The following is a 26,624-nucleotide window of genomic DNA, read 5'->3' on the forward strand; positions in this document are numbered from 1 at the left end:
TCAATGTGTGTACCTACCATTTGCACACTTCTCTGTATGCGTGTTATATTTCAGTTAAATGTTTGCCAAAAACATTATTGTTTTGGGGACTGAATAAGATAATAAAGTAAAGAACTCAGTTCAGTGACTATTATGTGACAACCACCCACTAAATGCTCGTTGTTAAATTTCATAGTATAGTGACCAGAGACCATGATGAGCCAAAGTGAGACATTCATTTAGCAGTACAAAAAGTAAATTAAAAAAAAAACTGGATCACACCCAGAAGGATGGCTATCATCAGTCAAAAGCAAAAAAACAAGCCAAAACACTAGAAAATAAGTCTTGGCAAGGATGTGGAGAAATTGGAAACATCGTACAATGCACATGGGAATGTAAAATGGCACAGCCAGTGTGGAAAGTAGATGGCAGATCCTCAAAAAATTCAACATGGAATAGCAAATGACCCAGCAATTTCACTTCCGAGTATACACTCAAAAGAACTGAAAACAAGAACTCGAACAGAAATTTGCACACTAAAATGCAAAGCAGCATTGCTCACAGCGGTGACCAAAAGCTGGAAGCAACACAGATGTCCACCAGTGGATGAACAGATAAACACAATGTGGGATACACATACGATGGAATATTATTCAGCCTCTAAGAGGAATGAAATTTTGACACAGGTCACAGCCTGCATGAATCCTGAAGACACTATGCTAAGTGAGATAAGCAAGACACAAAAGAACAAATATTGTTACCAAAAAAAAAAAAAAATCCTTTCCCCACTGCTCTGAATGTTATCTTTGTCATAAATTAATAAATTAACTGACCTATGCATGTCAGCCTATTTCTAGACTATTCTTTTAGTCTATTTGTCTATCCTTGGGCCCAAACCATACTGTTTTAGTTGCTGTAGACTTAGAGTAAGTCATGTTATAAGGCAGTATGATCCTTCCAGCTCTGTTCTTCTTTGACATTGTCTTGGCCATCCCTGTCCCTTTTTATTGCCTTATATATTTTAGACTCACTCTGCTTTTCAACTTCCATGTTTTTTTTAAAATGCTGGGATTTTGTTTGGGATTACATTAAATCTATTAATCAATTTGAGGAGAATAACAACCCTTTGAATTAGGAACTATTATTATCCCCATTACAGAGACAAGAAATCTGAGGTTTGGAGAGTGTCAATAACTTGCCTAAAGTCACATGGCCAGGATTTGAATCCAACGCTGTGCTTTTCTGTGTCTGACTTCAGAGCCTTCACATTGAATCACTCCTTCCAAGTAGACAAGTATTTCTACGACTTCTGTCACTATGTGAATATTCAGTCTCGAGAACAGAGATTGTGCCATCCATGTTTGTATCTCCTTAGCTCCTGGACAGTGCCCAGGACCAAACTCATTAAGTGATCTGTTAAATCAGTGAATGAATAAGAATCACTGGTTTCTGAGAACATAATTCCATGCTGATAGATAAATGTATTGTGCTTACCCCTTAGACACAAACACCCAAAGTGAACAGGCAAAACTACATCCACTAAAGCAACATGTTTGTTTTGTTACATTTTAACTCCTAAGTGCCTAAGTCTTCCCACAGTAAATCAGATCCAGTGTAGATAGAGTTCTATCCCTGAAGGTGATATCCAAGGACAGGTGTTGGTTGGAACGCTCATCGTCCTTAACATTCACCTAACTGCTGTGCCTTCCTGCAGACCTCTATCCTGCTTGCTCTCCTCCTGATCCAGCTGCCACAATGTTGCTGGATTGCACACTAACAGCTTACGCAGCCAAATGATCTGTGTTGCTGGGTGGAAGGGGAGTTTGTTGGATTTCCACTGCTCTGCACCCACTTCTCTTTTGGAATAGCAGCCTTGTTTCCTTTACTGGAATTATCTCTTCTGTGCCAAGCATAGTCTGCTGGGGCCTATCTACCCCCAGGTGGGCAAGTGACCTGAGCTTGACCAATCTGATGTTCCTTCCCTGGGTGCAGGATCTTGAGCAGAGAGCAAATAGCAGGGATTGGCTGGCTGCAGCGCGGACCAGCTGGCTCCCCCAAGGGGGTCGCTGTTGATGTTTCTCAGCCATGACCCCCAGTCTCCCGTCAATTCTCTGAGCCCCTAGTGGCCTTCCAATAAATTTCTTTTCTGCTTAAGTTAGTTTGAGTCGCAACCAAAAGATTCCTAATTGATACATAATCTAATACCAGAAGCGGATGTTACAAGGCTAAGCAGCGAGATTTGGGTGAAGGAAAGAATTGGTATGAGAATTCAGTAATTCTTCTTCATGTTGTAGCAAGCAATGGGCTAACCTGTTGCCTATGAAGCCTTGAGATGCATACTGTGTGCTTCCTGAGGCTTTAACATTAACGGATATTATAAGAAAATTTCAAATTTTGGAGTGTGCTGGTAACTTCTTCAGCAAGGTCTTCCAAGGATGATTCGATTAAACTAAACCCGATCCCATCCAACAGTAAGAGAAGGGAAGAAAATACGGATTTGCTAAGAGTTGCCTTTTTGCCAATGGTTTACAGTTACAATTGTCTGGGAATCCAGGAAAATCTCAATTCTCTACCCTCAAACCAAAGTTAGCAGAAGAAAGTTGCTTGAAAGAAGACAGTTAGAAGAAGCTCCATAATAGGGACAGAGACACCAAGCAGGAGGGGTCTCTCCCAGGCACCTCCTGATGCCTCAAAGAAGTCAGCACACCCCTTGGGAAGACGCCACAGGAAGTAGCCAGTGAACAACACAACAGCAGTCAGTGCTCCACTGGAACCACGGAGCCAGCATGCCTGGGTTTGCATTGCTGCCCCACTGCGTGACAACAGATTCTTTACTGCTCCATGACCAGTGTTTGCAAAGGGGAGATGATAATGGTTCCTGTCTCATAGGGTTGCAGTGAGGATGCAGCCTTTAGAACAGTGCCGCCCCATAGTAAGCAATCAATAAATGTTGCTTCTAACATTTTAGTTGTTATTGCAAAGAAAGGGTCATCCGTGTCATCCCCACCTAGCCTGGTGTTCTAGATTATTCTCAAGTAGAGGCCAAGACAGATACTAAAAGATGGCCAGAGCACCTGGGCCTATTGCCAGGCCACAGCTGTCCCCAGGCAGTTCTAGTTGAAAGCCTATGGCATGGTAAGATCCCTGACTCTTGTTACCATCCATGGCATTTGCCAGAAGCGATAAAGCAGGATCCCATTCACTTTTTAAGGGCATCATTTTGCCAGAGGAACAAGCCTGGTCCACGACAGTCTACGATGGTGATTTCCAGGCTCCCAGACTCACAGCAGCAGGAAGAGAGCTGATAGAACAGTGCAGCTCCCAAAAGGGGCACCATCCTTGATGCACATGTCTCGTGGTCCGTGAAGGTTAACACAGGAGGGATTTCCCCAAAGAGACAGCAGTGGCCACAGAGGGCAAAGGGCAAAGGGGAGCCTTCCAGAGGACAGCACTAGGGAGGACGGGTACTTGTTTCGAGGAAGGACATCCATGTGATTTCTGGCAGAATATGACAGGGTGACCATTGACAGTTGTATCCTGTCCTTTCCTTTTCCAAATGAGAGTTTTTAGTGCAATTACCCTGTTCTCCATTGCTGTTTACTAAATGCATCAGTGGTGATTAAATTTACCACTGAGCCTCACTGGACCACATAGGACCATAGCAGCTCCCTCCACGAGGACCATGAATCACCTAGAGAACCAGACTACATGAAATCATGGCTTGTCTCTTTTGGAAAAAGAGTTCATAGAGGGAGTGGGGATTTTTTGAGGTGTATTTATGGGGATGCAGGTGGGTGTGGATATTGGGCAGTTAAAGGGGGCGGACTGTACTGGTTGGGTGTTTGTGCAACTTGGCATTTTTTCACTCTTCTGATAAAGTAACACCTCCAAATGTGGTTTGGTTGGCATCATGATCCTGCTTCCAGATCTAGGGATGGTCCTTGATTCTCTTCAGCCAATCAGCATATCTGATCCCCTGGCTGTGGAAAGAAAGCCAGTGAAATTGGCTAACTCTGGAAAAAAAAAGGGTCCCTCATTCCTCCCCCTCCATCTCTCTTTAATGGAAATTGGGGGAAAGGAACTCCCCTCCTCTGGATGGCATCTTGTCAAGATGTGACATGTGCAGTCACTGTGGGGGCTGGGGAGGAGCTGGTCCTTGGTGATGTCGAACCTCATCCTCACTTGAATCCATCCTTTTCAATTACATAAGTCAATTGCGGTTTTAGCCAGTTTAAGTTAGGAGTTCTGTCACTTATAGTGTAAGGGGTTCTAACAAGTACACTAACTAGCAGGATTGGTGCTTTTATCTTTTAATAACAAGAGCTGTTATTTATCAAGGGCTTTATGGTTTACAAAGCATTTGCACGGACAGTTCTCTTGATCTCGTCACCTCCCCTGCAGGGCAGGCAGACCAGACTGTACATTATCTATCTATCATCCACCTTGTACTAGATGAGGAGACTGCGCTGGAGAGATTCTACTTTGCCCAAAAATGCCCAGCCAGTAATTAGAGGAGCTGCACCTTGAACCCAGGTCTGGTTCCAGGAAAAAAGTCTCATGCTGCAGCAGGGTCGCGCAGAAGCCGTCACCGAAACACAGCAAGTCAAATGAGACGGACACGTACCCAACCCACCTGACTTCTTCTTAGCCTCAGATTCTCGGTGGCAGTGCCTGGGTTTCAGATCCTTGAACCCCAGCAGCGGTTGCTTCTGCGGGAGGGGAAGTGACTCCGTTTGAGATATCTCTGGTGCAGTCAAGCGGGAGGTCATTTTCCCTTGTGGTTTCATTGATTTTATGAGGAGGGAGTCTGTGATCTTAGTTGGAAATATTTATGTTTGAAGGAGAGAAACTTAGGGGACTCAGTTGTGTCTGTAGGCCAGTCACTCCCAGGGACCTTCTTAATTTAGTGATTCCTCCCCTCCAGCCCCCTCCCTCTGTCCGTCTTCCACGGCAGGATTGAGCAAGCGATGTATTTATGAGACTGGAGCTCCAGAGCCCACGTGGGGGAGTAAATTACAAGTGAATGTACCTCCAGGATGGGGCAGCCTCCCTCGTCCTGGTGGCACTTCAAAGCTTCCTGAAAATTCCCCAAGAACAACCAGTCTCAGCGGGGCTGTGTGCAACCCTCTGATGACTCTGCCCAGACGTTCTCTGAGATGTGCAGACCCTCATTTGTGTCCACACCCCTCTCTAGCAGTTAGCAACGCCTCTTGGCAAAAGGAGACACTGAGGCACAGGGAGGCCAAGGTTTTGAACTTAACAGGCTTGAAGGCTGAGCCCTTCCTCCAGATGTCCGTCTGGGGTTTCATTTACCTGTGCTCCATACCTGAAGTGCCAGGACTGTGTCTTGTCTATCCTGGAATCCCCGTCTCTAGCACAAATATGGCAATAGCTAGAACCCAGTACCTTTTTGTGGAAAGAGTGGACAAGTTTGCTGTCCTGGTCTTTATGCCAAATTTGATTGAAGTCCAGTTTGAATTTCCAATTCATTTAGGCCACAGAGAACAAAGAATTTAAGATGCCCATAAACACTGGATAGTGTCCAAACCGATTCCTTGGTAACTTCTAGGCACCAAAATAAAAACATTTTACATTAGTAAAATTGCTCTGTAATCCACAAGGCCCTTGTACTGGTATTCTACTGTTCACAGGCAACAACCCATGAGGCTGGTGTAACTATGCCCATCTCAGAGACCAAGAAACTGACACACAGCGAGGCTGGGTAATTTGTCAAAGTCCCACAGTTGAGTGACAAAGACAGGTCTCAAACCCAGATCTTTTCATTCTGAGCCCAGTATTCTTCCCACCCAAGGGGTGTATTTCTGTTCCCGCCTTCTAAGGGCACTGGAGAAGCTACTGGAGAAGAAAGAAGTTAGAATCAAGGACAGAAAGTCTCTGGTTTTGCCTGAGGCAGTGGAGCAGGAAGACAAGGACTCTCCAGGCTTCTCCCATTTCCAGAGCACCTGATACATGCCAGCCCCATGCTCCACACATCTCTGCTTCCAGGGGAAGACTGTCAGGCAAACTGAAGCTTCCAGCCCCTCTCTTATGCAGACCCCCTCAACCGCCCTGCGTAAAGGGTGCCATCAATTTACTACACAGGAACACTTACTTGAAGCCCTGAGCTCATATATTTAAAAAATACATATTCAGAGGCTTACCAAATTTGACAACAGCCCTAAAAAAAATGCCTGACATTATCCACAATAAGTTGTAGAGCTGAATATAAGCTCTCAATAATAAAAACCAAATTTTAATCAACCATGCTAAAGAAAAGCCAAATTATCTTCTGACCATGGAAAACATAGATTTCTAAAGATTTTATTTATTTATTTATTTATTTATTTATTTTTTTTAAGAGTAATTTTTTTTTTCAACGTTTATTTTATTTTTGGGACAGAGAGAGACAGAGCATGAACGGGGGAGGGGCAGAGAGAGAGGGAGACACAGAATCGGAAACAGGCTCCAGGCTCTGAGCCATCAGCCCAGAGCCTGACGCGGGGCTCGAACTCCCGGACCGCGAGATCGTGACCTGGCTGAAGTCGGACGCTTAACCGACTGCGCCACCCAGGCGCCCCTAAAGATTTTATTTTTAAGTAATCTCTACACCCCATGTGGGGTTCAAACTCACGACCCCGAGATCAAGAATCACATACTGTACCAACAGAGCCAGCCAGGCGCCCCTGCCTATGGAAAATATTGCAAAATCTTTGTCATGTTGACAAGTGACCAAAAAGTATGCAGTAAAAATGCGGGGAAGACAGTATTTTAAAGAGGCATGCCTAGGTGATTTTTTTAATTGTCATTTTTCTGAATTTTGTGACATTTGTGGTATTCACCTGCTTTAACATGTGGGGTTTTGGGGGGGGGTCATTTCTTAATTATTTTAAATTTCATGTTAAGTAGGCTCCATGCCCAACATGGGGCTTGGACTCATGACCTTGAGATCGAGAGTCACATGTTCTATCAACTGAGCCAGCCAGGCACTCCATTTTTGTCATTTTTAATTCTAAATAAATGTTCATTTTGTGCATTATTTACACTTGTAATTTTGCATTCTCCTTTCTTCAAGAGGGCCCTGTCAAGTTGGAAAGGTGTCAGGCCCCATACAGTTGGAGTCTGTCCCTGCATGGGTCATCTCGTTTAAATTATAAAAAAACTCCATGGAAGAATTACAATTCTAATTTTCATTTTGCAGATAAAGAAACTAAAGTTTAGAGATGACTGTTTTGCCCCAGATCCCAGAAAATGGAAAGGATCAAAGCCTGGTTTCCAACTCAGATTTGACTCAAAGCCCATGTTCTTCCTACTGTGTTACTATCAGTACCAGCCTTCGTGGAGATTCATTCCTGGTCCAGCCACATGATGCCTTGGGAAACTGTGGTTTGAAAATATGTCCCCAAATCCTTTGATTCTTTTTCCTCCCTGATTCCCCTCCCCTGGAGCGCGGGCTGGACTTAGTGGCTTGGCGGACTTAGAATATGGAGGAAATGATAGTGCATGACTGGGTCTTAAACAGCACTGTGGCTGCCTTCTTGCTTTCTTTCTCTTGGGTCATTCATCACAGGGGAAGCTGTCATGTCAGGGAGGCACTCAAGTAACCTTACAGAGAGGTCCTCATGGTGAGAAACTGAGGCCTCCAGCCAACAGCCATGTGATGAGCCATCTTGGAAGCAGACCCTCCCAGCCCCAGTCAAGCCTTCAGATGACATCAGTCCAGCAATCTCACGAGAGACCCCAACCCGTGGGAGGAGCACTGTGGCCTCAGGAATCCAAATGCCCACAGTCCTGACGGGCCCTCACATTCATCTCTCGGGTGTGTGGAAACAGGCCACACTGCATCCTCTGTGACCGGAAACTCAATCTGCATGTGGTGGGCCAATTCCATGAGGTGTGCAGATACCACAAAAACGGCACGAGACACTTGGTCTGAGGGAACGGGACATACATCTACAGAGGCTGGGGAAGCCACCCCACATGTCCTGAAGGAACCCCCATGCTTGAGCTGCTCCCTTGTGAGAGGACACCCACAGCGCTTCGTACGCGCAGATTTGATGGTGACTTGGAGCTGCAAGAACTGCTCCGTGGGGTTTGTTGGGGGATCCAGAGCCTGACTCAAAGTGAGGGACATTGTAGGAAGGATGCCAAGACAAGGGTTTGTAGGCTTGTCAGGCAGCCATATCTGAAACAGTCCTCTCTCTGCCACCCCCTCCCCCCCAACCCACCTGCACTTCCTCCTTGTCAAATCAGCCACACTTGCTAATAGTGAGTGGAGTGGGGTCTCCCGGAGGGAATCGGTTTCCCAGGAGGTAACCTCTTTTGATTTTGAACAAGTACATTTCCTTGTGTCCATCAAAAAAAAAAAAAAAATCTCCAAACACTTTTTTGAGCTGACAAGTCTACCTGATTTATCACTGGCATTCCCAGAATATGGGGTTTTCAGTGCTAAAATGGGGACAGTCCTGGGCACACGGGAGAGTTGGTCACCTATTGGCATTTAAGTAAGTGAGAAGTCATGGGGCACCTGGGTGGCTCAGTCAGCTGGGCGTCCAACTTCAGCTCGGGTCATGATCTCATGGTTTGTGGGTTTGAGCCCTGCATCAGGCTCTGTGCTGACAGCTCAGAGCCTGGAGCCTCCTTCGGATTCTGTGTCTCCTCCTCTCTCTGCCCCTCCCCCACTCTCACTCTGTCTCTCTCTGTCTCTCAATAATAAACATTAAAAAAAATTTAAATAAGTGGTAAGTCAAATCAATGCAGATTTTTGTAAATAAAAAATTAATGTTTGGGCATTAATTGGGTGGCTCAGTTGGTTAAGCCTCTGACTTTGGCTCAGGTCATGATTTCACAGTTCGTGGGTTCGAGCCTGGCATTGGGCTCTGCACTGAATGGCTCAGAAGCTGGAGCCTGCTTTGGATTCTCTCTCCCACTCTCTCTGCCCCTCTCCCGCTTATGCTCTGTCTCTCTGTCTCTCTCCCTCAAAAATAAACATTAAAAAAAAGAAACCTTAGGGGCGCCTGGGTGGCGCAGTCAGTTAAGCGTCCGACTTCGGCCAGGTCACGATCTCGAGGTCTGTGAGTTCGAGCCCCGCGTCAGGCTCTGGGCTGATGGCTCAGAGCCTGGAGCCTGTTTCCGATTCTGTGTCTCCCTCTTTCTCTGCCCCTCCCCCATTCATGCTCTGTCTCTCTCTGTCCCAAAAATAAATAAAACGTTGAAAAAAAAAAAAAGAAACCTTAAAAAAATTACTGATAATATTTATCACTCACCTTCAGGAGAGTTTACAATAAGTAAAACCTTTGTACTGAATTTCTTCAGGAAAGCCTGGAGTGCTTTCAGTAGGAGGAAGTGGAAGGAAGAGAGAAAAACAGAGTTCTGTTTCGCAGACTTATCCTCCTTGCAAGTTCACTTGTATCAGCAGCACTGGCAAGTGAGAACTCACCTGAATTCAGAACTGTGCTCTTCTAGAAACACGGTAAGGTGAGAGGTAAGTTGTCCTGTGAATGCCTACAGGGGAGAACGTTATTTAATTTAAAATGCTAGCAAAGTTTTTCAAGGGACGCCTCATTTTTCACAGGCTTGCACTCCTCATGAATATGAATATCGGGCTCCAAAATCCATTGTTCAAGAAAAGTAACTTTTGTTTTTAAGTGCTTAGCTTAATTTCTATTAGGAGTCTCCATTGTAGCATGGTGTGGGAATTAGATCTTAGCCAACTCTGGGGTCCTCAACTTTTCTTCAAGGTTGTGTCTGATTTCAGGGTTTGGGGGGACCTAATGTAGCACTGAGGTGCAGGACAAGGGGGGCACGTGCTAATACTAAGAACAAATACTTAATGAGCACCTGTGCTATGCCGGACACTAAGCACTTTACACATCCTCTCTTTTGACCTTGGATCAGTACTGATCTGAACTATTTTTTTTAATATTTATTTATTCATTTTGACAGGAGGGAAGGGGCAGAGAGAGAATCCCAAGCAGTCTCCACATCAGCACTGAGCCCGACTTGGGGCTCGATGTAATTAACCCACGAGAGCATGACCTGAGCTGAAATCAAGAGATGCTCAACCGAATGAGCTACCCAGGTGCCCCTGATCTGTGCGATTTTTATCCCCATTTTGCACATGAGGCACAGAGAAGGGAAGAGACTTACCCAGGCAGTGAGAGGCAGAGATGAGGTTTGAAACACAATGGCCTGGTTCTGGAGGCAGCGTGCCTAAAGTCATTCATTTAACAAGTTTTGATCGATCACCTATTACCCAAACCAGACCCACAGGATGGAGCAGTGGACTAAGCGGACAGAGACCCTTGCCCTCAAGTAGGCCCTGTTCTGGCCGCTATGCCTTCCTGCCTCTTTGTGGCAGCCAAAAGACATCCACTTCCCATGCCGGTCCTTCAGGCAGCATTTTATTTTGTTCCTATTCTAGAAGACTCTTCAGACCCAGTGGCCCTCTTTTTACATCCACATTCCTGCTAGGGAGACGGACATTCACTGTGCTGTGTGCACTGTGCTGGCCAGAGTGGGACTTTGCAGGGCTCAGATCTCTTCTGCTTTCAACCTCTCAAACCCAGAGCACTTTGCCCCCACACCACGTCAGTGCCCAAGGAACAATTTGGCGGGTCCGTGTCAGGCACCCCAGCATGTACACCAGCCCTTCCTGCTCTGCCGTCTGACTCTACACCTTGCTGGACATCTAGCTTGAATAGGGAACAGGGTCTAGTTCTCCATTTCTCAGGGGGTCTAGCATGCTTCTTTCCACCTCCTCGCTTTCCCCTTTTCTGTGGGCCAGAAAACTGGCTCTAACTCATCCAATCTGTTCTATGTCCTGAGTTACGTCACAGCCACAGATTAGGAGTTTTAAAACCCTAAAGCCTTCTCTGCTCTCTGCAGAAAGTCTCATCCCTCCAACTGGCTGTGTGTGACTGATTCCCAATGGCAGAGGGGTCAAGCAAGGAATTGCAGAAATATCAGGGGCACGAAAGCACCGGTTAATGTTGCACAACATCTGCCTAGCATAATTTCTGCATGTCAGACCCTGTAAATAAATAGTTTGCGTGCATTATTAATGTTCGCAAGAGCTCTGACATACACACCTCTTTGTGCCTCAGTTTACTCACTTGTAAAGTAGGGATAAAAATGGTATCCATTTCCTGGTTGCTTGGGAAGAGTAAAATGAGTTAAAAGGTTTCCAAGTGCTCAGAGCAATTACTGGAAAAGAGCAAATATAAAATGTTGGCCATTATAATTAATGTAGTAATTTCTTGTCATGTTTGTCTTTCCCTTTATACGCATTCCAGGATGAAGACATGCTTTAAAAGTTTGTGTCTGCAGGGCGCCTGGGTGGCTCAGTTGGTTGGACGACCGATTTCGGCTCAGGTCATGACCTCACGGTCTGTGAGTTCGAGTCCCGAGTCAGACTCTGTGCTGACAGCTCAGGACCTGTTCAGATTCTGCATCTCCCTCTCGCTCTGTCCCTCCCTTGCTCATGGTCTGTCTCTCAAAAAGGAATAAACATTTAAATAAATAAACAAACAAATAAATAAATGTTTGTGGCCGTATCCTTAGCACATGCCAGGCTCTGACACATATTCAGTACATGTTGAATTTTAACTGAATGAACAAAATGTGGCATTTTGTTCTCTCTTAAAAGATCAGATTGGAGGTGGGGAAGTCACTTGACTTCCCCTTGCCCTCCACCCTGCCCCATTCCTTGTAGGAGATTGTATTTCTTAGAATGTCAGAGCTGGAACAGATCTGGGAGATCCTGTGATCTAACCTCAGTTTACAGAGAAGGGGTTATGAGCCCCAGGAAGGAGAAGTGGCATGCCTGTGGCTGCCTGGTTAGTAGCAAAGGAGGGATTTCTTTTTTTTTTTTTTTAACGTTTATTTATTTTTGAGACAGAGAGAGACAGAGCATGAACAGGGGAGGGGCAGAAAGAGAGGGAGACACAGAATCGGAAGCAGGCTCCGGGCTCCAAGCCATCAGCCCAGAGCCCGATGTGGGGCTCGAACTCATGGACCGCGAGATGGTGACCTGAGCTGAAGTCGGATGCTTAACCGGCTGAGCCACCCAGGCACCCCACAAAGGAGGGATTTCTAATCCAGCAGACAGGAGGAGTTTAATCACTTCTTTTGCATGGCCAGGTCAGGGTTCAAATCCCAGGCACACCATTTGGAAGTTGTATGCCCTTGGATAAATGAAGCCTCGCTGTCCTTGTTTTCCAATGGGGACTATAATACAGAATCTGCAGGAGATGTGCATGGAGGAGATGAACCGATGTGGTAATGTCTCTAGCACATCATAGAAACACTTGTTCCCTCCCTGCCTTCCCCAACTCCTGTTCTGATAGCAAACCAAAGAAACAGAAGACAGGACCCTTATTCCAGGAGGCTATCATCCAAGATACAAGTGTACGTCTTTCCAAGAATGAACAAGATGGAACAGAAATGAGCCGAAGGAAACATCAGTGCAGGGGGGAAAGTTAGTAGGATGTTTTCCGGAAGAGGCAGTCCTAGTTTTAAAGGAGAGAAATAAGGGGGCGCCTGGGTGGGCTGAGTTGGCTAAGCGTCGAACTTCAGCTCAGGTCGTGTTCTCACGGTTCGTGTGTTCGAGCCCTGTGTCCAGCTCTGTGCTGACGGCTCAGAGCCTGGAGCCTGCTTCGGATTCTGTGGCTCCCTCTCTCTCTGCCCCTCCCCCACTTACACTCGGTCTCTCTCTCTCTCAAAAATAAATAAACATTAAAAAAAAAATTTAAAGAAAGAGAGAAATAAGACAGATTGCCAGAGTGTAGCACAAAGGTTTTCCAATGGGCTTTTCTGAGACACCACCTGTATAAAGTAGAACTCCCTCAGTTTCTCTCCCCGACCCAGCTTTGTTTGTCCACGGCACTCACACCGCTGACTCACTCGTCCGTCTTTCTGTAATTGTCTGCATTCCCAACTGGAATGTATGCTCCACGAGAACAGAGACTTCCTCTGTCTTGTGTTCAGCGTTCCTGTTCCTAGAACAATATCTAGCACATGACAGCTGCTCAGAAAATATTTGTTGCATGAATAAGGAGTGACAAGTCACAAAGGTGGGAACCAAATGGTCTTGGGAAGGAAGGAATGATCTGACTGGCAAGAGTCTATGTTTAAAATATTGAGAAATACCATGGAAGGTCGTAAGACACTCAGGGCTGAGATTTGATCACTTCCCATGGCAGAAGGAAGGCCTGTGCTGTGGGGCTGGTGGAGTAGCTTTGCTCTCTAGAAGGCCCACATTCCTGACCTTTGGCCAGACCCCCCTCACTCTCATACCAGCTGGTGAGCCTAGAGAGATAACCTCCCCCCACCCAAGACTTCGGGTGCCTTTAGGTCAGCCCTTCACACAGGGGTCATCTGCAGTCACCGCCTTTGACTTTGCTGAGTGTTGGCCCAGTGAGAGCAAAGTGTTGGAAAGACCGGACACTCAGAGTCCACAAAGAACATAATTGAATCACCGAGCATCTTGTTTGTGTTGGGGGGGGAGGGGAGGTAAACTCTAAGAACCTTCGCCCATAAAACTGTCTGCAGTATTGAAAACACGCTTCATAAAAACTCCCCGGTGACCAGGAATGTACCCTTCTAACGTGGGATGTGACTGAAAACATCTTGAAAACCTGAATTACCCCAGGGTCGCCTACTTTGGCTGGTATACAGTAGGGGGCGCAGCTGCTACAAACGAGATTAGTTACACATTGACTCCGGCTCACTGTGTTTACAGCTTTGCACAGACACTTGGCCCTGATTGCTCACACCGAGTAGTTAGCAGGTGTGCCAGCAGAAGAACGGGGCTAAGCCAGACAGTCTGAAGGGTAACGTTTTCCTGGTTGGCATCCTATTTGACTGTAACCAGTTCTCTTTTTACAAAACCTTTTTCATCTGTATCAGTTCTCACTGTGTAAGACTAGCTTTCCTCCTGAAGACCTCACTTATCCCCAGGATCAGTGTTTGGTGTCCCGAGAATCCGTGTGTTAGAAGAAGGCTGGGCTGTCCGAAATGAGGGAGCCCAAGTCCCACCCACTGGCTTGAAGAAAATCTAGACAATAACGTCTGGAGCAAGCCCAGTCTTCCCAAGAACTGGCCTTATCGGGGCTTCAAGGGAAACTGTGCCTGGCTTCCCCTGGAAGTGATATACAGTCACTGGAGGAAGAGAGCTGCGCCCCGGAAATCCCAAACAGAGGGGCTTCTGAATGCCAGCCGTTGGTAGGGATGTTTGCCCGTTTAGGGACTGGCAGATGTGCGTTTCTAAGAGCACTGAGCTTACAGAATAAGGAATGAACAAAGGGTGCCCTCCTTACCTCCAACCCCTCACCCTCTCCTAAGCAACGAGCCCCCAGGGCTGTCTCAGCGTCACCACATCCTGCTTGGATGGCCTTGGGATACCCAAGTCATCACATGAGTCAGGGAAGGGAACATGCAGATACTTTGCTCTTTTCTGGAGTCTTGGACCTTCAGTGTCGTTGACCAGCTTGCTTCCGGTAGCAAAGCAGAGCAGTGAACTCCCAAGAAGTTTGGGTGCTCCTCATTTCTCAAGGACTTTGAGACCCCGCATCCAGGCCGACTTGGTGTCTTAGCAAAGGGAGCAGCCAGGAGGTCCCTTCTGGCCCCTCACCCCCCTCTTCCTCCCTCCACATGACTCCAGTGGATGGAGGTGCCAGAGAGGGGCTGGGAAACAAAGGTGGCTTTCACCCAGAGCCTGCTGAAAAGGGACAGTCCTGGTGGGGTCTGCAGCCCTGAAGCAGGGTGCCGTCCTGTGACTCTGGGCTCAAAAATGTGTGAAATTTCTTTTTGCTGGGTATTCTACATCAAGCGGAACCTGTTCTCAGAGAAACATTCCATTTCACAGACCCTAATGGCTTTCCTCTGTGCTGATGCATTAATGAGGCTCCGGCTCGTTCTAATCAGAAGGAAGCCATGCAGATAATTGCCTGAATTTTTAATTCAGGGTTATGATAGGGGAATCAAAGTCACACTGCAGTTGCTGAGGCTGCCTCTAGTTCCGGGCCATTGACTTTTGCAATTTTCTTTGATTTCCCCCCTCCGTCTCTTTCTCCCCACCCCCACTTCTCTCTCTCTCTCTCTCTCTCTCTCTCTCTGAGGCTTGGTGGAGACTGACAGTTTCGGGGTGGGGCAGGGTGGAGAAATAGGGACAGCCCTTGGGGTCTCCTATACAGTCTCTCTTCTTCCTCCTTCTCTTGTTAAATCCCTACCCCCACCCCAGGAAAGAGTAGACGCTGCCTGCACCTGTCCCCCCAGGGCTGGTTCTGGGAGAGCGCTCTCTGCAACTAGCCTCCCCACTCAGGGTCTCCATGCCCATAAGCAAAGACAGGAAATTTGCCCCAGGAGAGGATCTCCCTTGGCAATTTACTTCTCATTTCATTTCGGTTCTTTGGGGGCAGGGTCAGAGAACTGCAAAGGTGAAAGGGAAAGAAATCAGGTGACCAGAGCGGCCGCGGTGTCTCCCAGTTCCCTGCAAAGGTGATTTGCGCCAGATTGGTACTGGGACCAAGGGCAGGTGAGAAGCTGGAGGAATCCAAGCCTGGGGTCTTTCCTAAATCACCGTATCTCCCGCCCTAACAATCACAGGGTGCTAGAATTTCAAATTTACGCAACTCCGAGAACTTACAGGCAGTGGAAAGAGGTGAATTCAAACCGGTTGTATTCTAGGCCACCAACCAGCACCTTGAGCAAGAACCCGGAGGCTGGTACAGAGGGAGGCCCCCTGACGCTGGCCAGTTTTCCCAGTCTCCTGGACCTTGGAGTGATAGAGAATTTGCCAGGGCGAATTTGCCTGGCTCAACTCCAGCCAAGCAAGCTGGCTTTTCCAGGAGAGCCACTGTTCCTGCAAGCGAAGGCTGTTCTCCCAGCACCTCGGGTGCTGTCAGTAGAAACACTGTGGGCACATGTTTACACTTTAAGCCGGTAGCAGCAGAGTGACTCTTCCCCTTCCAGACTGGGCAGCTGAGTGGCTGGGCACCAGTCACGTGGCCTCTAAGAGCAGAATTTATTTCCACATCCCTGATTCTCTGTAGGTTTAGGATTTCCACTTTCAGGAGAACGAGAAGATATTGGTGCCGTGACTGAGCATCTTCTAGGCACAAAAGACTTTATGCCATCCTTCCTTTGCAGCCTGCCAAGTGCCCTTGAGGAAGGGAAGGCTGCCCGTACAGATCAGGAAAATCAGGTTCACTGCAAAGAAGCAGACATTGTGCCCTCACCTTCCAGTGGAAGCTTTCGTCCTGTAGAATCCCGAAGTCCCTTTCCAGCTGCATTCTCAGGGCTTAGTGATGCTATTGCTAACGCCGTCTTTCCAACTGCTGGCCGCAGCTTCCAGAAATTATAAGGAGCAGTTGCCTTTTTCATGCTGGTGGAATTTGACCTCCATGGGGCTTTTGTTTCCTCAATAAAATCTCGCCTCATGCTTGAACAACACCTCTCTCCCAAGAATGCCAAATCAACCATAAATATGCTCTGCAGTCATCCAAACACTAAAGGATAAAGGAGAGAAGACTAAACCCCTTAAGAACATTCCATCTCTTTCCGACCAGTGGACCTCATCTTGGTTCTGTGATATTTTCAGATACTACAGAGTATCTCAAAGGATGCTTGTGAACTTCTGTTGAACTTTTAATGCAAAATCACCCTCCATTTCCTTTAAAAAATTTTTTTAAATGTTTATTTATTTTTGAGAGAGAGAGAGCACGAGCGGAAGAGGGGCAGAGAGAGGGAGGCACAGAAGCCGAAGCAGGCTCCAGGCTCTGAGCTGTCACCTCAGAGCCCGATGTGGGACTCGAACCCACGAGCTGTGAGATCATGACTTGAGCTGAAGTCGGATACTTTAACCGACTGAGCCACCCAGGCGCCCCTCCATTTCTTTGAATTAAATGAACACACAGACAAAAAAGACATGTGCTTTGGAACACCTGTACACAGTTAGAGTCCCATTTATGTAACCAGTCAGCAAACATTTAACGAGCACCTGCTATGTGCCAGGCTGTGCCAGGCACTGAGGTCACAGATGAAAGGCTGAGTCCTGCCCCCCCAGAGGTCACTGTTTAGCGGGATAGATGGACGAGTAAAGAATTTCCATGCTGGGCAAGGGCTGTGGCAGAGAGAATTACAGTACCCTATGAACACTAAAGAATCCTGAAATCGAGCCAACAAGATGATGGCTAACCTCCCACAAAATTGAGAGAAACACTACGAGTCCTTATTCCTGAGCCCAGAGTGTGGGTCCATTCAGAATCAGAAGACTCCATTCTAAACTTTGGTCTCTTAACGATCTCAAGAACCGCTCATGGCTCCCTGGAGACCCGGGCTGCCCCCACCCAGGTCCTCTGCATTCCAGCTCCAGTCCTGTGAACCTGGAGTTAATGATTAAACTGCGCATCGGTGCCGTGGCTTCCTTGGGGTAAACTGGGCTGCTCAGCCTGGAAACTACCAAGTTCCTGGCTCTGCTCCAGCCCAGGATAGGCCAGAGACAGATCCAGTCCCCACACCCATAAGCAGCTTTTTCAAAGTTGGCTGGGGTCTCAACAGCACGTGGTCACCAAGCCTCCTGCTATAGACTTAACACGCTGTGGTATAGTAGAAAGGGGGGTGGCAAAGGAGATGGGGGTCTTGGGTACAAACCCTGGGTTGGTTACTAATCAGCTGAGTGACCTTGAGACAGTCTCCCTACCCTTCCTGGGTTTCAGGTCCACCACAACAGAAGAAGGTTGGATCAGAAAGTGCCACGTTCTCCCCCACTTCTGTGCCTTTTCACACGTTGTTACCTTTGCCTGGTACACCCTTCCTGTCCCCTTTGCCTTCTTACTTATCCTTCAAGATGCAGCGGAAGGATCACCATCTTCAGGAAGCCTTCCTCAACCCTCCTCCCACAGGCTGGGTCAGGTGCCCCTCTCTTTGGTTCACTCTGTCATGACACTTGACCTATGATTATGGCTTTGTTTTTCCTCACCCCCCTCCCCCAAGGAGACTGTGAAGTTCTTGAAGACAGAAACTGTAGTTGATCTATTTTTGTATCCCCCACCCATAGCACAATGCCTGGCATCAAGTGTGTGTGTTCAGAAATTTCGATTTTCATCCAATTATAGTCATTGTGATTATGGATATTTATGAACTTATTTCTAACATTTTGCTTTGTGTTTTCTTTTTACTTTACTTTTTTTCTTCTCTGTCTACCGTTCCCCCCCCAACTTTTTTTGCATTCTACCCAATTGATTGTATTTTCTTTCTTTTTCTTTTTCTTTTTAGAGGGTTCACATTTTATTTCCCTGCTCTTAGTGGGAACCCTTAACATTGTAACATAAACTCTTGTCTTAATAACTATAAAGTTACTAATACCTCTGATCTCTTTCCCCAACATATAAAAACCTTAGAACACTTTAACTTGTCCTTCCCCATCCCTATTGTTTCTTAGTGATTTGGTTTCATTTTATTTGTAGACCCATCAAAATTACTTAAAAAAATTTTTTTAAGGACGCCTGGGTGGCTCAGTTGGTTAAGTGTCTGACTCTTGGTTCTGGCTCAGGTCATGATCTCATGGTTTGTGAGTTCAAGCCCCGCATCAGACTCTGTGCTGATAGTGCAGAGCTTGCTTGGGATTCTCTCTCTGTCCCTCTCTCTCTCTGCTCCTCCCTACCCCCCTCCCCGAAAATAAATAAATAAATAAATAAATAAATAAATAAATTTTTAAAAATTAAAAAAATTTTATAGCCAGTGATTATTGAGATCCCAGTATGATTATATATATATATATATATATATACACATATACATATATATATATATATACACATACATACATATTTTTTTTTAAATTAATGTAATTTAACTTACCTTGCTTCTTGCAATACCACTCTTTCTGTCTGGGCTCAATTCCCTTTTTTTTTTTTTTTAATATTTTTATTAAAAAAATTTTTTTTTAACATTAATTCATTTTTGAGACAGAGAGAGAGAGCATGAATGGGGGAAAGTCAGAGAGAGAGGGAGACACAGAATCTGAAACAGGCTCCAGGCTCCGAGCTGTCAGCACAGAGCCCGATGCGGGGCTTGAACTCACAGACCGCGAGACCATGACCTGAGCTGAAGTCGTACACCCAACCGACTGAGCCACCCAGGCGCCCCTTTTTTTAAATATTTTTAAATGTTTATTTTTATATTTAAGAGAGAGAGAGAGAAAACGCGAGCAGGGGAGGGGCAGAGAGAGAGAGGGAGGGAGAGGATCTGCGCTAAGAATGGAGAGCCCAACGTGGGACTCGAACTCAAGAACTGTGAGATCATGACCTGAGCCGAAGTTAGATGCTCAGTTAATTGGCTGAGCCACCCAGGTGTCCCCTCAATTCTCTTCTTGAAGTGCATCCGTTAGTAGCCCTCTCAGTGAAGGTCTGTGACAAGTAAACTCTGTCTTTGCCTGAAAATACCATTATTTTGCTATCCCTCCTGAATAGTACTTTCGCTGGGTCAAATGCATTTCTAAACTGATGGTTATTCTTCCTGTGTATTTTGAAGATTATTTCCACTGTGTTCTGGCACCTTTGGTTGAAGATGAAAGGTCTTGTTTCATTTTATTATTCCTGTGTAGGAAATGTATTGGTATTTATCTCTGGTAGCTGCTAACATTTTTATTTTTTTGTGTGTATGTTTTGTTTTACTTTGGTCCATCTTATTTCTGCAATTCCAGTATGCTAATATGTCTGAGGGTACAGCTGTTTGGTTTATCTTGCATGGAACTCAGTATACTTCTTTAACCTGAGGCTTCATATCTCTTTTCAATTTTGGAAGCCAGGATTTCTTTAAATACTGCCATTTCTATATTTTCTATAGACTCTTCTAGAATCCCTATTAAAAGTATATCAGGGGGCTCCTGGGTGGCTCAGTCGGTTAAGCATGCAACATTGGCTCTGGTCATGATCTCATGGTTTGGGAGTTCGAGCCCGACATGGGGCTCTGTGCTGACAGCCCGAAGCCTGCTTCAGATTTTCTGTCTCCTTCTCCCTCTGCCCACCCCCCACTTGCACTCTGTCTCTCTCTCTCAAAAATAAATAAACATTTTTTAAAAAGCATATCAGATCTTTCCATTGTTTATTTCATGTCTCCTAACCTCCTTCCATGATGTGTGTGTCTTTACTTATCCATGTTTCATTTTGGATGACTTCTTTAGATCCATACTTCACATCACTAATTCTCTCTTTATTTGTAGTTATTCTATAACTAGCCAACCCCTTAAGTTTTAGGTTTCATTGTATTTTTCATTTTTGAAAATTCTACTTTTTCAGGTCAACTTATTCATTTTCAGTATCCCATTCTTGACCTTTTACTTCTATAAGTATTTTCAACACACATATTTTATAATCTCTTTCAGAATGTCCTATTATCTGCAATTTTGTGGGTACTGATGCTCTTACTTATTGTTTCTGTTAACTCTCCTTCATTTCCTAGCGTAGTTTGTGACTTTCGTCCTGGGCTCATCTTCAAAAGGGAATATGTTTTGTGCAGTTTCTTTCTTTCTTTCTTTCTTTCTTCCTTCCTTCCTTTCGAGAGAGAGAGAGAGAAAGAGTGGGAGAGAGGGACGTGGGAGAGAGGGACAGGGAGAGGGGGAGAGAGAATCTTAAGCCGTCTCCATGCCCAGAGTAGAGCCCAACTCAGGCTCTATCTCACAACTGTGAGATCATGACCTGAGCCAAAATCAAGAGATAGATCCTTAACCGACTGAGCCATCCAGGCACCCCTTGTGCATTTTCATAGATGCCTCTTCTAGGTTCCTGGTGATTTGACTACTGTAAACTGGTTCTTACACTTCCTCACCTGGATATTATAAATTCAGACTCCACACTGACATATGACACAGGCTTTGGCTTACAATTTCTCACGGGTGTCTGTTCTCCCATCTACAGTCCCAGGTGGGTGTTAAGGCTCCTTGTAAATTCCTTAGGTGGGGAGCAGTTTTCCAGTTCCCATTTGTGAACAAGGGAATCCTTAGAATCCACTCCACTTCCTCACCTCTCCCTGTCCTCAGAGTTTCTCTTCTGTGCCTTCATTTAGTATTGAATCATAGCTTCCAGCACTGAGAGCCTACCTCTCATTGTGGGACCCCCGTCAGCCATCAGGGTCTCAAGCACTCACTTACCACTCTAGCTTTGAATCCTTCTCTTTATTTCTTTCTTACAAACTCAACAATGTATTTGGGAAAAAAAAATTTTCTGTTCTACTTAATCCAGATTGTCTATGAATTTTTAGAGAAACAAACCCATGTCAGTCAGTCTGTTGCATTAAGCAGAAGTCTCCAGAAATTTCTTTATGGTGAGTGAATGAATGAATGAATGACACTCAAGGTTCCTTCAGGTCTAAAGTCTATAATTTTAAGTGTACTCAGAGGAGAAGCTTAATATCAGAAACAGAAATCCAAGTACATTGTTCATCTTTTCATATCTCTCTTTCTGTGGAAATAGACAAAGGGTCCCCTGACTCCAGTGGACACATGTTTTAGCACATAAACTAAGGTTTGCTCCCAGTTACATTTGGTGACAATGGACAAAAAATATGCCTAGCTTTTTTCTTCTTCAAGATGGAAGCAATTCTATTTGACCCAATTTGTGGAATATTAGAAGACCTAAAGAACTATTTTAAAGAGCTTTTCAAATAAAAGTTCTGTGTATCTTAATTTATTCCCAACAAGGCTAACAGTCAAATGTCAAGAAACCTCCCTGATAAGTTATTTGCGGGCATTTAGAAATGTCCAAGTGTTCGGGTGCTTGGGTGGCTCAGTCGGTTGAGCTTCCGACTTCGGCTCAGGTCATGATCTCACAGCTCGTGAGTTTGAGCCCTGCATTGGGCTCTGTGCTGATGGCTCAGAGCCTGGAGCCTGCTTTGGATTCTGTGTCTCCCTCTCTCTCTGCCCCTCCCCCACTCACGCTCTGTCTCTCTCTCTCTCTCTCAAAAATAAACATTAAAAAAAAAAAAAAAAAGAAAGAAATGCCCAAGTGTTGGGGTGCCTGACTGGCTCAGTTGGTAGCACATCTGACTCTTGATCTTGGGGTCATGAGTTCGAGCCCCACATTGGGTGTAGAGATTACAAAAAAAAAAAAAAATACAGAAATGCCCAAGTCTTATTGGAGGGAGAGTAAGACATGGTCCTCAGGAAATTCCCATTCATGCCTGAGCAGCTGAAGGAAATACTTTCTAGAAACTGCATGTCTAGAATGCAGACAGGATAATAATTTGCTACATTATAGGATTTTGTGCATACTGCCTTGAAACTGCCCTAGAGAAAGGCTATGCTCTTCCATCCCTAGTGTATGTTTGCCTTGCCCATGAAAGTCATCACTGTTTGCTTCAGTGCTACAAGTGTTTATGAGCTCTTGCTCAGGACCCTGCAGCGTGCCGCATCCTGGGGCCACAGAGATGAACAGGATGAGTCCCCTGCCCTCCTCATCCTAACAGTCTGGGTGGTATTGCACGTGGATGGGAAATAAGAGCTTTTCTGTGATTTTTAAAATTTGTTAACATTTTTTAATGTTTTAATTTTCCTTTCAAGTATTCACCTACTCAGACTCTCTGACATTCCTACTAAACGATGTCCCTTCCTTCTGAACAGTGGCAGTGCTGCAGCTTCTGTGGACCTTATTTCACGGTCGCTTGCAGAGTGTGGGGGTATCTCAACCGGCCCCTGCACATGAAATTTATTTGCCCCTGGAGCCATAAAAGGTCAGGATTTCAGAACAGGCTAGCAGAAGCCTCCTCTTTCTCTGAAGCCCCAGGGCCTCTTCTTTGCACTTCCCTTAGGTCACCTGCCACTTTTCACTCTGTATCACCATTACTTGCCTATTTTCCTTCTCTCCATCCTGGAACCGAAACCCCTGGAGGGCAGGGTCCATCTTTTATAGTACCTATAAAGTTATGCTTAAAAATTATTTTTGTATGATTTGATCCTGTCTACAGGCAGTTGAGGCCCAAAGCTGTTAAATTGCTTGATAAGAATTGCTCCCTGAGAGGATGGCAAAGAAAGTGACAGCAGCATTGGTAGGACCCATGTCTCTTGATATTTCCTGTCCTACTCTCAGCAAACATCTCTTCTCCAATTCAGGGCTTCTCAGACTTGACCGTGCCACAAATCAACCAGGGAGCATTTTCAAAATGCACATCCGGGGCGCCTGGGTGGCTCAGGTGGTTGAGCATTCGACTTCGGCTCAGGTCATGATCTCCCAGTCCATGGGTTCGAGCCCCACGTCAGGCTCTGTGCTGACAGCCTCAGCACCTGGAGCCTGCTTTGGATTCTGCGTCTCCCCCCCACCCTCTCTCTCTCTCTCTCTCTCTGCCCCTCTGCTGCTCATGCTCTGTCTCTCTCTGTCCCTCAAAAAATAAAACAAAACGTTAAAAAGAATTTTTTTTTAAATACAATGCACATCCTGTTTGAGGAGACGTGGGGTGAGGCCTAAGGGTCTGCATTTCTAACAAGATCCCAGCTGGTGGTGGTGTCCAGGGTGCCGGTCGAGAGCACACTTTGACTAGCAAGGGTCTAACACAAGCCAAATACTGTGCTAATGTACACAGGCCTTGGGGGTTGGAGGTGAAGAGTTGGAAAAGACCCACAAGCATTAAGAAAGAAAGGGCCAGACTCCCAAAGTTCAGAGCTCAGAGGCTACTGGAAAATGCCTGTAAGAAACACTTGTGTGGTTCTGGTGAAGACTGGTCTGTGTCCAGAGTATTCCAGGTACATGGGAAAAAGAAGAGCCAATAATTTCCCCCAGTTAACCGCAGAAAGGGGAGCTCTAACACAGTCCCTTCCAGGCCAGGGCAGTCACTTCCCTTTTCCATGATATTTTGTCCTGAGTCTTCAAGCAAACCTAACAAGGCAGCCTCCTTCAGTCATGCTCGCTCACGGGCCCAGGGACCCAATCCTCTCACTTGCCCCAAATGCCCCTGCAGCACTGGTGCCATAACCAAGGCAGCTCAGTTAGTCAAAGCCCAAGGGCACAGACGTCAGCCTCTCTGGTTCCTCTGAGCCCACCTGCTTTTTAGAAACTGTGCGGCCTATGGATGCCTGAATTCTCAGAATGGTGTTGGGAAGAGGGAGACATTGTCATAAGGGCTGACCATCTGCCTGTTTTCATACCGCTACCTGGTGGGGCTCTAGAGGTGAGAGCCTCCTCACTATGCTACTCGGACTCCGAGAACCTGTTGGGTGTTTTTTCTTAAAGGGGGATGGAGAAGAAAAACCTTGTTCCAGGAATAATCTCATCTACATTTAATTACATTGCCCTGGGCGTTTTTCTTTCACTGGCAATGAATGTGGCCTCTAAACAGTGTCTGGGGCCCTCAGGCCGTAGTTACTTCCTGCGAGAGAAACTGAGATAGGCTTCCTTGAGCCAGCCCAGAGCTGCATGGGTCCCCAGAGTCTGCACTGCTCCCCACTGGGATGGGCCTTCCAACCCCAGCAGTGAGCTCCCCAAATGGCTCTTTGAATAGGCTAAGAAAGACAGCAAAGATGAGGAAGGAAACTCCTCGAAGGGACCACTCAACTGTGTTGCCAAGAAAGATGCAAAGGGCCCAGCTCCCCAATTCTGTATATTTAATGCTTTCAGTCTTAAAGATTAACAGGGGAAAAGCAGCTAAGCTGAGCAGAGTGCCACAAAGTCCACAGGAGTCAAGTGCATGTTCAGAGGCAGAGCACAGCAACCATCAACATTAGCATGGGGTGGGGTGGGGGGTCTGGGAGCACCTTCCAGAGACACGTGGAACTTCAGAGAGAGAGAGGGACCTGAGCAGTTGCCAAAATCAACCGCCTCGTTTACAGGTAGGGAAACCAAGGCCCAGCTAGAGGAATGGATGCCCCAAGTCACTGTGCAAATACCTATAGTGTATTCTAAACACATTTGTTAAAATATAGGGATACATTCTTTGATTAAAATCCTTTGGCACATTGTCCTAGAGAACTTCAGACCGATTTATGAAAGCTCAAAACTATCTCAACCATCCTTAACATTCTCAGATGCTATTAGGCATCCCTGAATTCATCTAGGGAGCAAAGTACCAAATTCATGAAAAATGCATGAAACCGTGTTAAGTCCGGGGTGGGGAGACTACAGCCTGCTCTTTTGGGTATCCCTGAAGTCGAGAGTGGTTTGTACATTTTTTGAATGGTTGGGGGAAAAAAGAAAGAAAAATAATATTTCTTGACGTGTAAAAATCATATGAAATTCAAATTTCAGTGTCCATAAATAAAATTTTATTGGTATGGAGTCACATTTGCTTACATATTAACCATGGCTGCTTTGGCACTATAGTGGTAGGAGCCAGTCGTTGGAAAGACTATATAGTGCTCAAAGCCAAAAGTATTGACCACCTTGCTCTTTACAGAGGGAGCTTGCAGACCCCTTAGGTAGAGAAGGAAGATTTGGAGTAGCATTTTGGAGGGAATCCCAGACTCTGCCATCTAAAACTAAAAACTCCCAAGGGGAACATATCCCTCATGAAGAAAAATCTCCGGCAGCTGACAGAGGACTGTGTGTTGACAGGGCAAGAATTAATCCCCCGTGTGCAGAGGCTCAGGTTCGTGTCTCTGTGAGCTCTGTCTCTCTCACTTCTGCACCTTCCCCATGACCAATAAGCTATGTTAGCCCTCAAGGTCCCCATTAGAGCCTCCTGGAAGTTCCCCTCCACATGTCCCTTTAAGACCATTGCACTTTCTGTGTAGGTATCAGATATTCCTCTGACCTGAGACCCTTTGCTATAGGGTGTTAGGAGTCGAAGATACAAATGAAGGTATCCAAATCAAGCACTTGTGTTTTGACCTAAGACCTGTCATTAACGGTATGAGAAAATAGGAGAAATGGAATTTATCCTTAAAGCCTTTAGAATTTCCTCCTCTGGGATGTTGTCCCTAACTCCCTTGGGGAAAACATAGAGACAGTTCCCTCTGAGTGCCTTTGGACCTTGAGCCACACTTAGCATTACTTTGCAATTAACATGTTGCATTGTAAATGGTTATTTGGATATCTATGTCCAGGAAGACAGGGACCTGATCTTGTCATCTCTGGATCCCCCAGGACCTGGGACCACACCTGGCATATAGTGGGTGTATTGGTTTGCTAGGGCTTCTATAACAAAATATCACAGGCTGAGTGGCTTAAGGGACAAAAACTTATTTTCTCACAGTTCTGGAGGCTGGAAGTCCAAGATCAATGTGTCAGCAGGTTTGGTTTCTCCTGAGGTCTCTCCCTGCCTTTAGACAACTGCTTTCTCTTTGCATCTTCACATGGCCTTTTCTCTGTGTGCTCATTCCAGGTGTCCCTTCCTCTTCTTTTAAGGACACCATTGCTATTGGATTAAGGTCTCATTCTTAGGACCTCATTTAACCTTCATTGCCTCTTTAAAGGCCCTATCTCCAAATACAGTCACGTTGGGGGTTGGGGCCTCAACATGGGAATTTGGAGGGAACACGATTCAGTCCGTAACACTGGGTGTCTAATAAATAATGTTTTGGAAAGAAGGCATGAAGGATGGATCCTAAGCACTAAAACATTAACAAATGGCAGGGCGTGATACAGACATAACCATAATATCATGGAACAGAATCATCCATCCTCTCCAACTTCCCCCTGAAACTGACTTGCAAGCCACCAGAC

The 26,624-nt window shown here is 45.9% G+C and overlaps 1 long non-coding RNA gene across 2 annotated transcripts; it reads right to left on the minus strand.

Moving 5' to 3' along the window:
* Positions 1–778: 778 nt before the first annotated feature.
* Positions 779–16,303, minus strand: LOC115501551. Of its 2 annotated transcripts, XR_003964829.1 has the most exons (4): positions 15,623–16,303; positions 9,416–9,480; positions 5,386–5,544; positions 779–4,688 (listed from the first exon to the last, which is right to left on the minus strand). It is a non-coding gene; the product is annotated as an uncharacterized LOC115501551 (long non-coding RNA). The 2 variants fall into 2 exon arrangements; XR_003964828.1 differs by having other exon boundaries at positions 779–5,544.
* Between the last annotated feature and the right edge of the window lie 10,321 nt (positions 16,304–26,624).

Source organism: Lynx canadensis, chromosome E1 (assembly GCF_007474595.2).
Source record: "Lynx canadensis isolate LIC74 chromosome E1, mLynCan4.pri.v2, whole genome shotgun sequence".
In the NCBI taxonomy this organism is placed as follows: Eukaryota; Metazoa; Chordata; class Mammalia; order Carnivora; family Felidae; genus Lynx; species Lynx canadensis.